Raw genomic sequence first — 21,756 nt, forward strand, 5'->3', positions numbered from 1 at the left:
CCCATCCTAAGAGATCAATTCCTCTTGCCCTTGGCCCTTTTTTTCAAGATGTCCTATGTGGGATCAAGTCTGTGCCATTGTGTATAAAGAATATAACAGCTTTGGAAACAGTAAGACCTTGGTCTCCTACTCTATGAGCTAAGAGATCTTGTGAAGTTACTCAGCTCCTCAGAATTTATCTGTGAAATGAGACCAATGATAGTTCTAGATACTTCTCACAAGTATAAAATTATAATGAATTGTAATAAGGAAGTTTATAAACCACGGAGGAAAAGGCATTTTCCATTATCTTTATTAAAAGAAATATTTCTCTTGGTAAGGAGTACATCATGTGATATATGAGTTTGGTCAGTGTGACCAGTATCTAAATCCCACCTCCACCAATTACTAGTCCTGTGAACCATGGCAAGTTACTTAATGCCTCTGAGGATCCTCTTCTTAATTTATAAACTATCTTACTATCACCTGCTTAATTTGTGAATTAATTACATGCCGCATAATACTATTGAGACATTTAAGGGAGATTATGTATGAAAAATGTCCAAAGTCATAAATGATCTATACCCATTTTGTGATTCTGTTCTCTGGAAAGCTATTCAAGACTTCAGCAAGAGATTTGTTAGTAATAATTCCCTTCTCATGCCATTTCCATTTAAAGAGCATGTTCTATTTTCCTGTCAGTTTGACACTGAGGAAGCCTATAACAGATGCTGTTCTTTCCAGTGACGTGATATTCCTTTCTAGCATTTATGTTTAAATGCCATAGTTTATGGCATTTAAACTGTTCAGAGTTACCTGGCAAAGGAAATTTTTTCCTTTCTTTCAAGAGACATTTCTAAAATCTATAACCTACTTTATCTGTGTTGTAGTTTTATTGCAGAGATGTTTTGTACTTTAAATTTTCAGAATTATTTTATACATTCAAATGGTTGCTGTGCTATGGCATATGTTTCCTACCTAAAAATAGATGGTTATTCTATAGCAAATCAAATTTAATATCATTTTATGAAATTGTTTTTGAGGGAGTGAGAGCAAGATGGTGGCTGAGTAACAGCTTCCCTGCAACTGGGCACCGTGAGTCTGGGGAGATTAGACTCCAGGCATCTCTGGCTGGTGGGATCTGCCTATAATCATTCCTTTGAGGACACAGGGAGTCAGTGAGAGACTTCTGGACCCCAAGAGGAGGACAAAAACTGGAAAAATGGCAAGTGGTTGAGTGTGTTCAATCAGTCTAATCCCACTGGCAGCTGTAAGTACAGCAGCAGTGAGACTGCAAACTGGTAAGGCCTTACCTGCGAACTGTTTTGGTGTTTTTGGACTTGGTAATTAGTTGAACTGCCTTTGGGAGAGCTTGGGCAGAAGTGCAGAGAACTTTGGGCATTGTCTAGGGCCCCCGACTGAGGCACTGAGCCAGACGGAGCTAATAGTGTTCAGCTGTGGGTTGCAGGGAGCCATTGTTAGAGAACTGCCCCAGCAAGCTCTGCCTCAGGGTTGCAAAGCAAGGATTGGTACGAGAGCTAGGAATCTAGTGACTGAGCAGTCTAAAGGCGGGGACTGAGCCACCTTGCAGCCTTAACCCTCAGGGGCAGAGTGAGACCGGTTTTGGCACACTGGGTAAGTGGCTAGCCACTTCAGCAGTGATCCCTGCGACAAGCACCTTCCTGGGAAAGCTTCTGCTTAGCCAAGTTTAGAAGTTTAAAATGCCTTTTAAGAGGGCTAAAGAGAGATTTAGGGTCTCCACCCTGTGGGGTTTGAGAAATCAGCAGAGGCTTCTGGTTGTATCAGCATTGTGATTAACATCTCATACCCCAGAAGACCACCTGTTGCCCAGACAATACTCAACAAGATAAATATACTGCTTTGTTTTTGGTTGTTTTGTATGTTTCTTTGTTGTTTATTTTTTTGTTGTTTTTTTTTTTTTTTTTTTTCTTTTTTTTTATTGTTGGGGATTCATTGAGGGTAATTGTTTTGTTTTTTTAATTTCAACCTTTTCCATGCAGATTTTTTCTTTTTTTCTTTCTTTTCTTTCTCCATTTTTCTAGTGTAAATACAATTTCCCATAGCTGCCTTTTTCAATAATCAGAATTTCATTTTTGCTAGTGTTTCTACCCCTATCATTTGGTTTTTCACTCAATTTTATCTCATAAAGTTTTCTGTTTGCTTGTTTTGGTTTGATTTATAGCATTTTTGTCTTTCTTCTCTACTTGGTGGAGGTGGGGTACTGTATCTGATCAGGTTAACAAAGAGCTGCTGACCTCAAGGGAACCACCCAACTGGGCACCCCCAGAGGTTGGGTTTTTTTTTAAGGTTGTATCAAAGTACCCTACTGTACACCTATATTGCTCTGTCTCCCTCTTTCTGTGCCTCTCTTCTTTTTGTCAATATTTCCTTTTACCCCCCTTTCATTATTTTCTCTTTCTTTCTTTCTTTCTTTCTTTCTTTCTTTCTTTCTTTCTTTCTTTCTTTCTTTCTTTCTTTTTCTTTATTTTATCCCTTCTTGCTCTTCAACCTTCTCACCCTTCTGGTCCTGCACCAAAAGGACTCATCTAACCCTTAGTCCACAGGCACGAGAACTTAAAGAGCAAGAGGAAGTGAAAGGAAAATTAGGGCAAGGAAACAGATAAAAGAAATCACTCATGAGGAAGAATCAGCAGAAAACTCCTGGCAACATGAAGAACCACTCCAGAGCAGCCCCTCCAAGGGACCATGAGGTAACTACTGCAGAGGATTCCACATATAAAGAAATGTTAGGAATGACAGAAAGGGAATTTAGAATACACATGTGAAGGAAATGATGGAAAAAATGAAGGAAACTGAAAATAAAGTGGAAAATAACCAAGAGGAAATCAAAAAACAGAATCAAATAAGGGATGAATGATACAAAGAATATGAAAAGGATATAGCAGAGCTGAAGGAACTGAAACAGTCAATTAGGGAATTAAAGATAATAGAAAGTATCAGCAACAGGTTAGGCCCATGCAGAAGAAAGAATTTCGGAGGTAGAGGACAAAGTTCTTAAGATAACCTAGATAATTAAAGAGGCAGAAAAAAAGAGAGAGAAAGCAGAATGTTCACTGACAGAATTATGGGACTTTATGAAGCATTCAAACATACGAGTTATAGGAATCCCAGAAGGGGAAGAAAAATACCCCAGAGGAATGGAAGCCATACTAGAGAATATTATAATGAAAATTTTCAAAATATTCTGACACACTTTTTTCAGAGGGATATCGGATGTCAGGTCACCTCAACTCTAACTGAGCTTCTTCAAGACACATTGTGATGAACCTGTCCAAAGTCAAGACAACAGATAAGATTCTTCAAGCTGCCCGGAGTAAATGCCAGCTGACCTACAGGGGCAAATCCATCAGAGTGACTGCAGACTTCTCTAATGAAACTTTCCAAGCAAGAAGACAATGGTCATCTGCCTTTAATCTACTTAAACAGAACAATTTCCAGCCCAGAATTCTATATCCTGCTAAGCTAAGCTTTAAAATTGACCGAGAAATCAAATCATTTATGGATATACAAACATTGAGGAAATTAACCACAACAAGACCAGCTCTACAGGAAATACTTCAAACTGTTCTACACACTGACCATCACAATGGATCAGCAGCAAAGTAAGAACTGAGAAATTAATGGACAGAACCTAACTTTCGCACTGATGCAAAAGATAAAACTAAGCAATGTACTCCCACAAAATAAAATGAATAGAATACTACCACACTTATTAATTATCTCAATAAAGGTTAATGGCTTGAATTCCCCACTGAAGAGACAAAGACTGGCTGACTGGATTAAAAAATACAAGCCATTCATTTCCTGTCTGCAGGAAACACACCTGGCTTCAAAAGACAAATTAAAAGTCCTAGTCAAGGGTTTGAAGACAATTTTTCAGGCAAATGGAATTCAGAAGAAAAGGGGAGTTGCAATCATATTTTCAGACACACATGTGGATTTAAAGCAACTAAAGTCAAAAAAGATAAAAATAGTCACTTTATATTGGTCAAGGGAAAAATACAACAAGAAGACGTTTCAATTCTAAATATTTATGCACCCAATTTAAATGCTCCCAGATTCTTGAAACCAGACCTTACTCAGTCTGAGCAATATGATATCTGATAATATGATAATAACAGGGGCCTTTAACACTCTCCTTACAGAACTGGACAGATCCTCTAAACAGAAATTAAACAAAGATATAAGAGATTTCAATAACACCCTAGAACAACTGTGCTTGATAGACACATATAGAACACTCCATCCCAAAGATAAAGAATATACATTCTTCTCATCACCCCATGGAACATTCTCTAAAATTGATTATATCCTAGTCCACAAAACAAACCTCAACAGAATCAAAAGAATTGAAATTTTACATTGTGTCTTAACAGACCATAAGGCACTAAAGATGGAACTCCACTCTAACAAAAACATTCAACCCCACACAAAGGCATGGAAATTAAACAACCTTCTGTTGAATGACAGATGGGTGCAGGAAGAAATAAAACAGGAAATCATTAACTTCCTTGAGCATAACAACAATGAAGACACAAGCTACCAAAACCTGTGGGATACTGCAAAAGCAGTTTTGAGAGGAAAATTTATTGCTTTAGATGCCTGCATTCTAAAAACAGAAAGAGAGCACATCAACAAACTGACAAGCCATCTTATGGAATTGGAAAAAGAAGAACAATCTAAGCCCAAACCCGGTAGAAGAAAAGAAATATCTAAAATCAAATCAGAGATCATGAAATTTAAAACAAAAGAATCATTCAGAAAATTAATGAAACAAGGAGTTGGTTTTTTTAAAAAATAAATAAAATAGATAAACCTTTGACCAGATTAACTAGAAATATAAAAGTAAAATCTCTAGTAAACTCAATCAGAAATGATAAAGGGGAAATAACAACTGATGCCACAGAGATACAAGAGATCATCTCTGAATACTACCAGAAACTCTATGCCCAGAAATTTGAGAATGTAAATGAAGTGGATCAATATTTGGAATCACACCCTCTGCCTAGACTTAGCCAGGAAGAAATAGAGCTCCTGACAGACCAATTTCAAGCACTGAGATTAAAGAAACAATAAAAAAGCTTCCAACCAAAAAATGCACTGGTCCAGATAGCTTCACACCATAATTCTATCAAACCTTCAAGGAAGAGCTTATTTCTGTACTGCAGAAATTATTCCAAAAATTGGGGAGGAAGGAATCTTCCCCAAAATGTTCTATGAAGTAAACATCACCCTGATACCGAAACCAGGAAAAGACCCAACTACTAAGGAGAATTTCAGACCAATTTCACTCATGAATATAGATGCAAAAATTCTCAACAAAATCCTAGCCAATAGATTACAGCTTATCATCAAAAAGTCAGACATCATGATCAAGTAGGTTTCATCCCAGGGATGCAAGGCTGGTTTAACATATGCAAGTCCATAAACATTATCCACCATATTAACAGAGGCAAAAATAAAGATCATATGATCCTCTCAATAGATGCAGAAAAAGCATTTGATAAAATCCAGCATCCTTTTCTAATTAAAACACTGAAGAGTATAGGCATAGGTGAAACATTTTTGAAACTGAGTGAAGCTATCTATGACAAACCCACACCTAATATTTTACTAGATGGAGTAAAACTGAAAGCTTTTCCTCTTAGAAATGGAACCAGACAAGGTTGTCCTCTGTCACCTTTACTTTTCAACATAGTGCTGAAAGTTCTAGCCAATACACTTAGGCAAGACAAGGAAATCAAGGGAATCCAAATGGGAGCAGAGGAGGTCAAATTCTCCCTCTTTGTTGATGACATGATCTTATACTTAGAGAATCCCAAAGACTCAACCACAAGGCTTCGGGAAGTCATTAAAAAATACAGTAATGTCTCAGGATATAAGATCAATGTCCAAAAGTCAGTAGCCTTTGTATATTCCAATAACATTCAAGATGAGAAGCTGATTAAGGACACAACTCCCTTCACCATAGTTTCAAAGAAAATGAAATACCTAGGAATATACCTAAAGAAGGAGGTGAAGGACCTCTATAAAGAAAATTATGAAATCCTCAGAAATGAAATAGCGGAGGACTTTAACAAATGGAAGAACACACCATGCTCATGGCTGGGCAGAATCAACATTGTTAAAATGTCTATACTTCCCAAAGCAATCTACCTATTCAATGCCATTCCTATTAAAATACCAACATCGTACTTTCAAGATTTGGAAAAAATGATTCTGCGTTTTGTATGGAACCAGAAAAAAAAACCCGTATAGCTAAGGCATTTCTTAGTAATAAAAATAAAGCAGAGGGCATTACCATACCAGATTTTAGTCTATACTACAAAGCCTAGTGGTCAAGACACCTGGTACTGGCACAAAAATAGAGACATAAACACTTGGAATTGACTAGAAAACCAGGAAATGAAACTAATGTCTTACAACCACCTAATCTTTGATAAACCAAACAAGAACATACCTTGGGGGAAAGACACCCTATTCAATAGATGGTGTTGGGAGAACTGGATATCCACATGTAAAAGACTGAAACTGGACCCACACCTTTCCCCACTCACAAAAATTGATTCAAAATGGATAAAGGACTTACATTTAAGGCATGAAACAATAAAAATCCTCAAAGAAAGCATACGAAAAACACTGGAAGATATTGGCCTGAGGAAAGACTTTATGAAGAAGACAGCCATGCAATTGCAATAACAACCAAAGTAAACAGGAATGGATTAACAAGCTGTGGTATATGTATACCATGGAATACTCTTCAGCTATTAAAAAAAAATGGAGACTTTACATCCTTTGTATTAACCTGGATGGAAGTGGAAGACATTATTCTTAGTAAAGCATCACATGAATGGAGAAGCATGAATCCTATGTACTCAATTTTGATATGCGAACAATTAATGACGATTAAGGTCACGGTGTGGGTGGAGAAGGAGACAGCAGAGAGAGAAAGAGAGGGAGGGGTGGGGAAAGTAAGAGCAAAGAGAGGGAAGGAGGGAGGCTGGTGGGACATTGGTGCATGCCACACCTTCTGGGGGCAAGACAGGATTGCAAGAGGGACTTTACCTAACAAATGCAATCAGTGTAACCTGGTTTATTGTACCCTCAATGAATCCTCAACAATTAAAAAAAAAAGAAATTTGGAAAATTTTTTTGATTCCATTGCATTAGTATTATCTCTGATTGTTTATATTTCACAATAAAAATAGAGCTCTGCAAAGAATGTTAGTCTCTGTCGCAAATATAAACCAGATGAAGCTGTTTCTTAATCACTCTTTGTTAAGCTTGTGCTCTAGATGAGAGCTGTCAAGTACTTGGTCATCCGTAGTATAATAATAAATAACATAACATTTTAGGAGGCTTGGTTCTGAATTTATTGTAATTAATAATAGTAATGAATATTTTATATTTATGGTGAGAATTTTAACTAGCTCTTGATCACTTTTTAATAGTTTTATTTTCTCCAAATCATATTAATCTTCAGAAATATGTAATACTTAACTTAGTACTTCTTGGTTTATGGAAACTTCTATATTAACATGAATATAATTTAGAAGTATTATTAAAGTGAACATTTGCCTAAAAAAAAAATAAAAAGAAAGAAAAGTGTCTAATCCACTCCTTGTACATATGAAGTATTCTGGGTTAAAATAATACAATAATAATGGCTACATTTTGTCTGATCATTGACAAGGTATGGGAAGTGCCCTGCTATGAGTTCTAGTATATTAAGTGATTCTCCTTTTGTTCTAGGGTACAACCCCATTGCAACAACTGATTCCTATTGTCAATAAAGGAAGAACTTTTATTCTTCTAGTACTAGTAAATTATGATTAGTATAAGGGTACTTTTATTCTTTTTTTTCTTCCCTAAGGGAAATTTTATTTATTTATTTACTTTATTTTTTATTTTTTTGTGTTTTTTGGCTGGGATCGGGTTTGAACCTACCACCTCTGGCACTTGGGGCCGGCGCCCCACGCATTGAGCCACAGGCGCCGCCAGGGTACTTTTATTCTAAAGGTGGTTTCTTTGTATACCATGGAATATTATGCAGCCTTAAAGAAATATGGAGACTTTAGTTCTTTCGTGTTTACATGGATTGAGCTGGAACATATTCTTCTTAGCAAAGTGTCTCAGGAATGGAATAAAAAGTATCCAATGTACTCATACCTACTATGAAGCTAAATTGTGGCTTTCACATGAAGGCTATAGCCCAACTATGGCACAAGACTATGGGGAAGGGGCCAAGGAAGTGGAAGGGAGGGGGGAGGTTCAGGTGGAGGGAGGGTGATGGGTGAGGCCACGCATAAAGTGCATCTTAGAATGGGTACAGGTGAAACTTACTAAAGGCAGAATACAAATGTCTACATACAATAACTAGAAAAATACCATGAAGCCTGTGTTGAACAGTTTGATGGGAATGTGTTTCAGATTGTATATGAAACCAGCACATTGTTCCCCTTGATTGCACTAATGTACACAGCTATGATTTAACAATAAAAAAAGAGGGACTGTGCCTTAAATAATGTAAAAGAATCACAAATGTTCTGTAGGAAGTCAATTAGTGAGATATACTTAGAATGGAGAATTTTGCCATGTCCCTTAAATAACGTATCTTGCTTCTGTATAAAAGTGATCCTCTTGGATAAAGAAGTCTGTATGTTCCGGACTCTCTTTTCACAAACACTTTTTATCACTCTGTTATAGCAGGAAAAGTGACAGGGAGGCCCTTGTTAAGGCATGGAAGTAATCTCATTGATCCACCCACACCCTCCAGGAGAGTAAAAAGAGATCTCTTTTTTATTCCACAGAATGGAATCAGAATCAAGCCCCCTTCACTAAGTGCCAATATTAAACTTTTATGTTTAACAGTTATACTAGTTTGCAGTCCCACCAGCAGTGTAAAAGTGTTCCCTTCTCTCCACATCCACGCCAGCATCTGCAGTTTTGAGATTTTGTGATGTGGGCCATTCTCACCAGGGTTAGATGATATCTCAGGGTTGTTTTGATTTGCATTTCTCTAATATATAGAGATGATGAACACTAACCTTTCTGGAAGGAAGTATGGAGAAACCTCAATGCACTCAAGATAGACCTCCCATTTGATCCTGTAATCCCATTACTGGGCATCTACCCAGAAGGAAAAAAATCCTTTTATCATAAGGACACTTGTACTAGACTGTTTATTGCAGCTCAATTTACAATCGCCAAAATGTGGAAACAGCCTAAATGCCCACCAACCCAGGAATGGATTAACAAGCTGTGGTATATGTATACCATGGAATACTATTCAGCCATTAAAAAAAATGGAGACTTTCCATCCTTCGTATTAACCTGGATGGAAGTGGAAGACATTATTCTTAGTAAAGCATCACAAGAATGGAGAAGCATGAATCCTATGTACTCAATTTTGATATGAGGATAATTAATGACAATTAAGGTTATGGGGGGGAAGCAGAAAGAGGGATGGAGGGAGGGGGTGGGGCCTTGGTGTGTGTCACACTTTGTGGGGGCAAGACATGATTGCAAGAGGGACTTTACCTAACAATTGCAATCAGTGTAACCTGGCTTATTGTACCCTCAACGAATCCCCAACAATAAAAAAAAAAAAGAGTTATAGAGAAAAGTTTGGAATGCAATCTAAGACTTTCTTGGAGAAAGATGTGGAACAATCTATTGCTTGAACATAAATGGAATCACTCCTCTTTATTACTAAGGCTGATAAGGAAAATATCCTGGTTGAGTTCCCAGAGTCAGGGAAAATGGTTAGTGATGCACTGCTTGATGTAAAGAACAGACACTCAAGCTAACCTAGCCAGGTGCCTGGGAGGAGGACAGCTGCAAGTTTAACTGGGGTGGGGACTAAAGATTAGGGCCTGGACAATGAAGCAGGAACAGCTAGGTGAGCAAATACTCAGGAGACAGAGTTGCCATAGAATACCTTTTTTTTTTCTTTTGCATTTTTGGCAGGGGCTGGGCATGAACCCGCCACCCCTGGTATATAGGGCCAGTGCCCTACTCCCTGAGTCACAGGCACCACCCTAGAATACCTTTCTATAAAGGACAATGCCAACGTGTCAGTCTTGGCTGAAGCTTGTATCAATCAACCAGCAGGTCAAAGGACCAGCACTCAACAGTGCCATCTTGTGGCCATGAGCCTTCTATCAGTCTGGCAAGCAAACTCCACAGGGGTCCTCAAACTGTGGCCCGTGGGCCACATGAAGTGGTGTGATTGCATTTATTCCCATTTTGTTTTTTTACTTCAAAATAAGATATATGCAGTGTGCATGGGAATTTGGTCATAATTTTCTTTTAAACTATAGTCCGGCCCTCCAACAGTCTGAGGGACAGTAAATTGGCCCCCTGTTTAAAAAATTTGAGGATGCCTGCTAGACCATTTGAATTTGATTAGAATAAAAATAAGGAATGACAAAGTATTTGCACCTTAAAGCTATAAAACAGTTCTCGTGCATTTCTAAAAGTTTCTTTTAATTTAGGACCAAGTCTGAATTGCTGGGAGTTTTACCTTACCAATCATAACATTACCTCACTCCAAGGAACTTCATTATTACCCTAAGCAATTAAATCTAGCTTCTGTGTTCATGTACTTATTTTTTTCAAACATGGAGTCTATACTGACTTAAACTGCTCAGATAGGCAAGTATATGATTAATTAAAATATGAGGGAAATATATTTTTATTTAACCTCAATACAAGGGGTATTTTCTAAAAATACAGAATATGTGCACAAACTAACTTGGGGCAATCCCTCAGCTGCAGACAAAGGAATTCCAGGAAAAAGACTAGAAATCATATGCTTGAAGGCAGACAAAATGGGAAAAGATATTGAAAACAAATGCCTCCTTCAGTTGTTTCAATAAAATAAAAAAAAGAATAAAAAGTTTGCAGAAACAAATTTCTATGGTTCCCTACCAACAACCTTAAGGCTACTTAGTGACTGAAATGGATTTACAAATCTATATCAGCTGCCACTAAAAGTGACTTTTTTCAATTTTATTTTTAATTGATATATAATAATTATACATATTTATGAAGTAAATACTAATGTTTCAGTACATACAAAGTGTAGTGTTCCAATCAGGGTAAGAAACATATCTATCATCTAATATTTATCATTTTTTGTGTTGAGAACATTTTATATACTCTCATTAACTATTTGAAAATATATAATTGTTATTATTAACTGTCTTCATTCTATAACATTATAAAACTTTTAAAAAGGAAGTGTCAAATATCATTCATGTCACTGGAAAGGGGACTGCCAAAAATCCAATCATAGAGCAGATTGATTACACCTTTCTTATTTACCAAAAAAGTACCCTGTAAATAAAAACGTTATTAATTAAAAAATGTTGCTACATTAAAGTACATTTGGAGCATGCAAGATTATGTTTTTTAATATTCCACCAAATATAAATGTCTGGGAAAGCAATTTTCATGTTGCAGAAAGTAATGAAAATATCACATACATATTTACAGTAACATGAGTCACAATAGGCAAGAGGTAGAAGTAAACCAAGTGTCCATGGATGGGTGAATTGGTAAATAATATGTGTCATAAATATATAATGGACTGTTATTCAGCCTTAAAAGGGAAGGAAATGTTGATGAACACTGCAACATGGCTGAAGCCTGAGGACATTATACTAAGTGAAATAAGCCAGTTACAAAAAGCCAAATAGTGTGTGATTTTCACTTCTATAAACCATATAAAATAGTCAAATTCATAGAAACAGACAGTAGAGTGGTGGTTTCTAAGGGCTAGGTGCTATACTCATGACCTTGCAAAACTCAAGTTCAAATTTGACCCTTAATGTTAGAGGGGAACCTACTGGGAGATGTTTGTGTCATTGGGATGGATCACTCATGAATGGCTTGGCACCTTCCTCACCACAGTGAGTGAGTTCTTCCTCTAATAGTCCCCATTAGACTCTTCTCTTTCTCTCCTGGGTTCCCTCTTGCTTCCTCTCTCACCATGTGATCTCTGCACATTCCGGCTCATGTTTGACTTCTATAAGTGAAAGGGTTTTACAAGAAACCAAGCAGATTCTGGCGCCATGCTTTTGGTACAGCTTACAGAATTGTCAGGTTTATTTAACCTTTTTTCTTTACAAATTTCCAAGCCTCAGGTATTCCTTTTTAACACAAATGGACTAAGACACTGGGAGAGGGGGACTTTTTGTTAATTGGATACAGACTTTATGTTTTACTACATGAAAAAGTACTGGAAATTGATGGCAGAACAATGTGAATACATTTATGCAACAGAAGTGTCTGATACACTTGACTAAGAAGGTAAAGTTATATGTGTTATTTTACAATTTAAATAAATTTTAAAAATTTAATAAAAATTAGAAAGTAAAATAACACAGTGCATGACAGAACTATTACATTTAAGAAGAAAATTTGAAAAAAAAATAGTATCACGAGAGAGATTAAAGATGGCAGCTGAGTAACAGCTTCCCTGCAACTGGGAACAGCGAGTCTGGGGAGACAAGACTCCAGGCATCTCTGGCCGGTGGGATCTGCCTATAATCATCCCTTTGAGGATACAGGGAGCCAGCAAGGGACTTCTTGACCCCAAGAGGAGGACAAAAACAGTGGAAAACTGGCAAGTGATTGCGTGTGTTCGATCGATGTAATCACGCCGGCAACTGTAAGTACAAGCAGCAGTGAGACTGCAAACCGGGCCTTACCTGTGAACTATTTTGGTGTTCTTGGACTTGGCACTCAGTTGAACTGCCTTGGGGAGAGCTTGAGAAGGAGTGTGGAGAACTTTAGGCATTTTCTGGGGCCCCAGACTGAGCCACTGAGCTGGGCGCAGGAAGCCATTGTAAAAGAACTGCCCTGGCAAGCTCCACCCTCAGGGTCTCAGAGCAAGGATTGGGCAGGTCAAAGTAACCTACTGACTGAGAAGCCTAAAGGCAGGGACTGAGCTGCCTTACAGCCTTAATTCTTAGGGGCAGAGTGAGACGGTTTTGGCACACTGGAGCCTTGGGCTGTTGCCCTGAGTAGAGTGCCATGACATCACAGCTCAGAGCAACCTCAAACTCCTGGGGTTGGTGCTGCCCAGACCTCCATAAGAGCTGTGCAGAGACCCACAACCAGTGAACTGCACCCACCGGGCCTCCACATTCCCTGACCAGGAACTGCGGGAACCTCGCAACCCTGCGTCCTCCCTCCTGTGTCCTCCCAGCTTCCACACTAGCCCGTTCATCTGGACAGGGACTCTGGTAGCTGCGTGCCCTTTGGAGCCCTCCCTGCCTCTGCGCAGAGCTCTTCTCCTGTCAAGAGACTGCTGGAGCCATGGGCTCTCTGTGCCAAAGTCCCTGGAAGCCTGGCACTCCCAGAACTGTGCACACCACCCCCAGCCCTGTTGCTGGATCCGGGTGTGTCACAAACCGGAGTTGCTTCCACAACCAGAACTGCCTAGCTAGAGCAGCCCCAGAGGAACTGCACAGGGTCACTCCCTACAAAGATCCAGCAACAATAGAGTGATCCCGCTGGGGTCTAATCTTGGAGAGACACCTCCCCAAATCTGAGGACAGCCAGAGGCAACAGTGAAAATCAATCATGAGGCGAAATCAACAGAAAAACTCTGGCAATATAAATGATCAGAGTAGATCAACTCCCCCAAGGATCAATGGGGCAGAAACAGCACAAGACCTCAAGCACAAACAAATAGCTGAGATGTCAGAAATTGAATTCAGGATCTGGACAGCAAATAAGATAGAATTAGAATTCCAAAAGTTATCTCAAGAATTCAACGGATTCAAAGACCAAATGACCAAAGATTTTGACACATTGAGACAAGAAGTTGCATCCCTCAAAGATCTGAGAAACACAGTAGAATCCCTCAATAACAGAATGGAGCAAGCAGAAGAAAGGATTTCTGACATTGAAGACAAAGCTTTCGAACACTGCCAAACCCTCCAAGAAAAAGAGAAATGGAGAGCAAAAACAGACCACTCTCTCAGAGAGCTCTCGGATAATTTGAAGAAAACCAATATTCGTCTTATAGGGATCCCCGAAAGTGACGAAGTGGCTTCACAAGGCACAGAGTCTCTTCTCCATGAGATTATGAAGGAGAACTTTGCAGACATGCCAAGAGATTCTGAAATTCAGATAGCAGACAGTTTCAGAACTCCAGCACAAGTCAACCCAAATAAGACATCCCCCAGACACATCATAATCAATTTCACTAAAGTTAATATGAAGAAGAAAATTCTGAAAGCTGCCAGATGAAAGAAAACCATTACCTACAAGGGGAAGAACATCAGAATAACTGCAGATCTCTCTGCTGAAACCTTTCAAGCTAGAGGAGGATGGTCATTGACTTTTAATCTCCTAAAACAAAATAACTTTCAACCCAGGATCCTGTACCCAGCTAAACTGAGCTTCATGTATGACAGGGAAATTAAATACTTCAATGATATTCACATGTTGAAGACATTTGTCACAACTAAACCAGCTCTCCAGGACATTCTTAGACCTATCCTCCATAAAGACCATTGTAATTCTCCACCACAAAAGTAAACCCACCCAAAAAATTTTTGATCAAATTCCAACTTCCACAGTCCCAAAAGGATTAAAACTGTCCACTGGTCTCTCGAAAGGCTTATCAATACTCTCAACTAATGTGAATGGTTTAAATTGTCCTCTAAAGAGGCATAGGTTGGCAGACTGCATAAAAAAACTCAAGCCAGATATCTGCTGCATCCAAGAATCACATCTTACATTAAAAGACAGATATAGACTCAAGGTGAAGGGATGGTCATCTATATTCCAGGCAAATGAAAGCAGAAAAAAGCAGGCATTGCAATCCTGTACGCAGACGCAATAGGCTTTAAACCAACCAAAATAATTAAGGATAAGGATGGACACTTCATATTTGTTAAAGGTAATAATATGAGGAGACCTCAATTATTAATATTTATGCACCCAACCACAACGCACCTCAATTTATAAGAGAAACTCTAACAGACATGAGCAACTCGATTTCCTCCACTTCCATAGTAGTTGGAGATTTTAACACCCCTTTAGCAGTCCTGGATAGATCCTCCAAAAAGAAGCTAAGCAAAGAAATTTTAGATTTAAACTCAACCATTCAACATCTGGACATAACGGACATCTACATAACATTTCATCCCCCAAAAACTGAATACACATTCTTCTCATCAGCCCACGGAACATACTCCAAATTCGACCACATCCTAGGCCACAAATCTAACCTCAGCAAATTTTAAAAAATAGAAATTATTCCTTGCATCTTCTCAGACCATCCATCTCAGACCACGGAATAAAAGTTGAACTAAATAACAACAGGAACCTGCATACCCGTACAAAATCATGGAAGCTAAGCAACCTTATGCTGAAGGATACATGGGTTACAGATGAGATTAAGAAGGAAATCACCATATTCTTGGAACAAAACAACAATCAAGATACGAATTATCAGAACCTCTGGGATACTGCAAAGGTATTCCTAAGAGGGAAATTTATAGCACTGCAAGCCTTCCTCAAGAAAACGGAAAGAGAGGAAGTCAATAACTTAATGGAACATCTCAAGCAACTGAAGAAAGAAGAACACTTCAACCCCAAACGCAGCAGAAGAAAAGAAATAACCAAAATCAGAGCAGAATTAAATGAAATTGAAAACAAAAGAACTATACAACAGATCAATAAATGCAAAAGCTGGTTTTTTGCAAAGATCAATAAAATAGATAAACCTTTGGCCAACCTTACCAGGAAAAAAAGAGTAAAATCTCTAATTTCATCAATCAGAAATTGTAATGATGAAATAATAACAGACCCCTCAGAAATTCAAAAAATCCTTAATGAATACTACAAGAAACTCTACTCTCACAAATATGAAAATCTAAAGGAAATCGACCAATACCTAGAAGCACGCCGCCTACCAAGACTTAGCCAGAACGAAGTGGAAATGTTGAACAGGCCTATATCAAGTTCTGAAATAGCATCAACTATACAAAATCTCCCTAAAAAGAAAATCCCAGGACCAGATGGCTTTACGTCAGAATTCTACCAAACATTTAAAGAAGAACTAGTACCTATACTACTAAACCTCTTCCAAAATATAGAAAAAGAAGGAATATTACCCAGCACATTCTACAAAGCAAACATCACCTTGATTCCCAAACCAGGGAAAGAGCCAACAAGAAAAGAAAATTATAGACCAATATCACTAATGAATATAGATGCTAAAATAGTCAATAAGATCCTAACAAACAGAATCCAACAACACATCAAAAAAATTATACACCATGACCAAGTCGGATTTATCCCAGGGTCTCGAGGCTGGTTCAATATACGTAAATCTATAAATGTAATTCAACACATAAACAAACTTAAAAATAAAGACCATATGATTCTTTCAATTGATGCAGAAAAACCTCTTGATAATATCCAGCATCCCCTCATGATCAGAGCACTTAAGAAAATTGGCATAGAAGGGACATTTCTTAAACTAATAGAGGCCATCTACAGCAAACCCACAGCCAATATTATATTGAATGGAGTTAAATTGAAATCATTTCCACTTAGATCAGCAACCAGGCAAGGTTGCCCATTGTCTCCATTGCTCTTTAACATTGTAATGGAAGTTTTAGCCATTGCAATCAGGGAAGAAAAGGCGATCAAGGGTATCCACATAGGGTCAGAAGAGATCAAACTTTCACTCTTCGCAGATGATATAATCGTATATCTGGAAAACACTAGGGATTCTACTACAAAATTTTTAGAAGTGATCAAGGAATATAATAATGTCTTAGGCTACAAAATCAACACCCATAAATCTGTAGCCTTTATATATACCAACAATAACCAAGCCGAACAAACAGTCAAGGACTCTATTCCTTTCACAGTAGTGCCAAAGAAGATGAAATATTTGGGAGTATACCTAACAAAGGATGTGAAAGATCTCTACAAGGAGAACTATGAAACTCTAAGAAAAGAAATAGCTGAAGACATTAGCAGATGGAAAAACATACTATGCTCATGGCTGGGAAGAATCAACATTGTTAAAATGTCCATACTGCCCAAAGCAATATATAACTTTAATGCAATTGCTATTAAAGCTCCATTGTCATACTTTAAAGATCTTGAAAAAATAATACTTCATTTTATATGGAATCAGAAAAAAACTCAAATAGCCAAAACATTACTGAGCAATAAAAACAAAGCAGGAGGAATCACACTACCAGACCTGAGACTGTACTATAAATACATAGTGATCAAAACAGCATGGTAGTGGCACAAAAGCAGAGAAGTAGATGTCTGGAACAGAATAGAGAACCAAGAGATGGATCCAGCTACTTACCCTTATTTGATCTTTGACAAGCCAATTAAAAACATTCAGTGGGGAAAAGATTCTCTATTTAACAAATTGTGCTGGGTGAACTGTCTGGCAACCTGTAGAAGATTGAAACTGGACCCACACCTTTCACCATTAACTAAGATAGACTCTCACTGGATTAAATATTTAAACTTAAGACATGAAACTATAAAAATACTTGAAGAAAGTGCAGGGAAAACTCTTGAAGAAATTGGCCTGGGTGAATATTTTATGAGGAGGATTCCCCAGGTAATTGAAGCAGTATCAAAAATTCACTACTGGGACCTGATCAAACTAAAAAGCTACTGCACAGCCAAGAACATAGTGAGTAAAGCAAGCAGACAGTCCTCAGAATGGGAGAAAATATTTGCAGGTTATACCTCCGATAAAGGTCTAATAACCAGAATCCACAGAGAACTCAAACATATTAACAAGAAAAGAACACGTGATCCCATCTCAGGGTGGGCAAGGGACTTGAAGAGAAACTTCTCTAAAGAAGACTGACGCAAGATCTACAAACACATGAAAAAAAGCTCATCATCCTTAATCATCAGAGAAATGCAAATCAAAACCACTCTGACATATCAACTAACCCCAGTAAGAGTAGCCCACATAACAAAATTCCAAAACCAGAAATGTTGGCATGGATGTGGAGGAAAGGGCACACTTCTACACTGCTGGTGGGAATGCCCACTAATACGTTCCTTCTGGAAGGATGTTTGGAGAATACTTAGAGACCTAAGAATAGACCTACCATTCGATCCTATAATTCCTTTACTAGGTTTATACCCAGAAGACCAAAAGTCACAATATAACAAAGACATCTGTACCAGAATGTTTATTGCAGCCCAATTCATAATTGCTAAGTCATGGAAGAAGCCCAAGTGCCCCTCGACCCAGGAATGGACTAGCAAATTGTGGTACACGTATACTATGGAATATTATGTAGCCTTAAAGAAAGATGGAGACTTTACCTCTTTCATGTTTACATGGATGGGGCTGGAACATATTCTTCTTAGCAAAGTATCTCAGGAATGGAAGAAAAAGTATCCAATGTACTCAGCCCTACTATGAACCTAAATTATAGCTTTCACATGAAGACTATAACCCAACTATAGCACAAGACTATGGGGAAAGGGCCAAGGAAGGGGAAGGGAGGGGGGAGGTTTTGGTGGAGGGAGGGTAATGGGTGGGGCCACATCTATGGTGCATCTTAGAATGGGTACAGGCGATTGCACTAAATGTACACAGCTATGATTTAACAATAAAAAAAAGAAAAAAATAGTATCACAACAGATTTTAAAATAAAATAAGAATAGACTCTAGACTACATAGAGCCAAATCAATAATATTTTAAAAACTCTCTCAAATCTTTTGAAAATTATTATTATTATTATTTTTTTTTTTTTGTAGAGACAGAGTCTCACTTGGTGGCCCTCGGTAGAGTGCCGTGGCCTCACACAGCTCACAGCAACCTCCAATTCCTGGGCTTAAGCGATTCTCTTGCCTCAGCCTCCCGAGTAGCTGGGACTACAGGCACCCGCCACATCGCCCGGCTATTTTTTGGTTGCAGTTTGGCCAGGGCCAGGTTTGAACCCGCCACCCTCGGTATATGGGGCCTGCGCCTTACCAACTGAGCCACAGGCACCACCCTGAAAATTATTTTAAAATTCTTTCAAATTCAGAAGACAAAAGAGATGCCAAAAGTTATTATAATAATTATTATTTTAGAGAAGTCATCTAGATAATTGAAACTCAATATGAATAAAGATATAAACAGAACAAAAATATAGTAATAAAAAAGATTGGCTAAATTGAAGAAAGACTTGAATCTGTAGCTCAGACTCACATGAAGTTTAAAAAATAACAAATACCTGGTTATGCAGAGATGAAGTTGTTAAATTTTAAGTGTTAAAAATAAAAAGGGATCCTGCAAGCTTTCAGTCAATATAAAACAGAAACAAACAATCTGAAAGAATACAAATGCCATTTTACGTATCAAAGGGAGAAGTCTTTATCCATTCAGGATTTAATTATAGAATAAAAAAATTTTGAGAGTAAGAGATATCATTTAAAATCTATATTGGCCAGGCTTGGTGGCTCACACCTAATAATTTTTGCACTCTGGGAGGTCGAAGCAGGTAGGTAGCTTGAACTCTGGAGTTCAAGACCAACCTGAGCAAGAGCAAGACCCCATCTCTATTAAAAATAGGAAAAAAGCTAGTCTGGTTTTGTGGCAGGTGCTTATAGTCCCAGCTTCTTGGAAGGCTGAGGCAAGAAGGATCACTTGAGTCTAGGAGTTGAAGATCGCTGTAGTTATATTGCCATGGCATGCTACCCAAGACAACAGAGTGAGACTCTGTCTCAAAAAAAAAAAGAAAGAAAGAGAAAAAAGAAGGAAAGAAGGAAGGAAGGAAGAAGGAAGGAAGGAAGGAAGGAAAAGACAGAAAGAAAAGAAAGGAAATTAATGTCTAATGTGAACCAACCAACAATACATATTGTGAATATAAATACATATATGTATTTAAATTTTCATTCAAACTTATTTATCTTATGCTAGCAATGATGAAATATACATATAAATTTATATTATATGCAGTGATATGGAAGCAGAGAAAATAATTTCTAGTTTAAAAAGAAATTTCAGAAATTTTATTAAATCAATACTGTACTTCTGCTCTTAAAAAGAAATAAATAAACTGCTGCCTGGATCAAAAAACAGCCCATACATACTACCCACAAGGGAAAATTGATATTTTAAAAAATTGACTGAACATTGTAGTTTTCTGTGATCCCCACAGTTATAAGTTGATCTTTGTAATTCCAAGTGAGCAAGCATAATTCTCTGTATTTGAATATCTTACCAGATATAATATGCATAAATGCTTAAAATACTATGTTTAGCATAAAAGAATGTTATACATTCATCTCCTAAATCCTAAACAATGAATTTGTGTGTACTATTGTTTGCTGATGTGATTTTACCATTCCTGACACTCTTTTAAGAGTGAAGTTCTCCTGAAGCCAATCAGGAAAGAGAAATGGATAAGTTCAGAGAGCTATGCTTCACAGGTCATGAGAAATTAACCAAAGAAGGATTATTTAGCATAGGAGAGAAAGGGGTTATTGGCGTCTTCAAGATGAAACCAAGAGAAACAAAATGAGGAAAAACACTGCAATTAGTCTTTGCCAGGAGATGGCTGGAGAGGAGGCTATGGGAGTACACAGGTGGAGAGAGGTAATTCTTCAAATAATAAAATACCTAGAACAAGAACAAAACCCAGAAAGCATTTAGAAGATGCCATTTAGTTAAGTTCAGCCATCCAAAGTGTTTCCTTTTATTTTATGTTGGTCACTGTTAATTTTGGGTGAGTGCTTCACGGTTTCCTAACTCCTAACATTTGAGGCTTTTCAAAAGGGTGAGTGAATCTGCTTCTGCATGTAAAGAGCTCATCAGAGCTGGTGGTTGTTCGAGGGTAGAGTGATGAAGGTTCAGGAACGGGAAGGGTCAACAAGGCATGAGGAGGATCAGGACACCCAACTGTGCACCTGCAGCATTTCTCCCCACGTGACCAAAGGCCGACCCCTGCCAGAAATCTGTCAGGACTTTAGTCCCATATATCATCTGCAAGGGCCATAAATTTAGGAACTTAAGATGAGATTGGCTTTGGGTAAGAAATTAAAAAATCCTGGGTCATAAAACTGCTGTCAACACAGCCTTCTAAGAACAAGAGATCATGCAATTATACATTTGAGGAGAGGGGGCTGGAGGTGAGAGATATGGAAAGTCAAAGTTGTGATTTCAATCTACTCCCATCAGACTTGAAAAAAGAGTGTGATTCCAGAAGCAGTTCTCTTTCACTAGAAAGGGCATTCACAGAGGGAGCAGGACAGAGAGAAAGAAAAACAAAGATTGCAGCAAAGACTTAGGGAGGAATGATCAGAGGCCAAGGGCTGTCATTGTTCACAGAACCTGAATAACTTATTTTTAAAAGCAATTTTAACTAATGGATAGATTGAGTCCTGTTGGATCATTTTCCAACTTCTAATTAGCACAGGGGGATACAATGACAGCTACCAAAGTCAGCCTAGATCCTGTCTCCAGGAATATAGTTTTCTTACTTGTAAACATAACACTTCATACGCGAAATATAGCCCAATATGATCATTGTGTAGATGGGAAGACAACTAGATTCAGCGCAACAAATTAGTATCTTAAATACCATGTAGTATGGTAAATAGTTCACAAACTAAAGTATATTATATGTGGCTAGACTAAGGAAGCTTCCATATATTAAAATGTACATATGCAAAAAAAAAGAAGTTTCTCTTTAAAAACAAGTCATTGTAACAAATAATGT

Source organism: Nycticebus coucang, chromosome 14 (assembly GCF_027406575.1).
Source record: "Nycticebus coucang isolate mNycCou1 chromosome 14, mNycCou1.pri, whole genome shotgun sequence".
Classification (NCBI taxonomy): domain Eukaryota; kingdom Metazoa; phylum Chordata; class Mammalia; order Primates; family Lorisidae; genus Nycticebus; species Nycticebus coucang.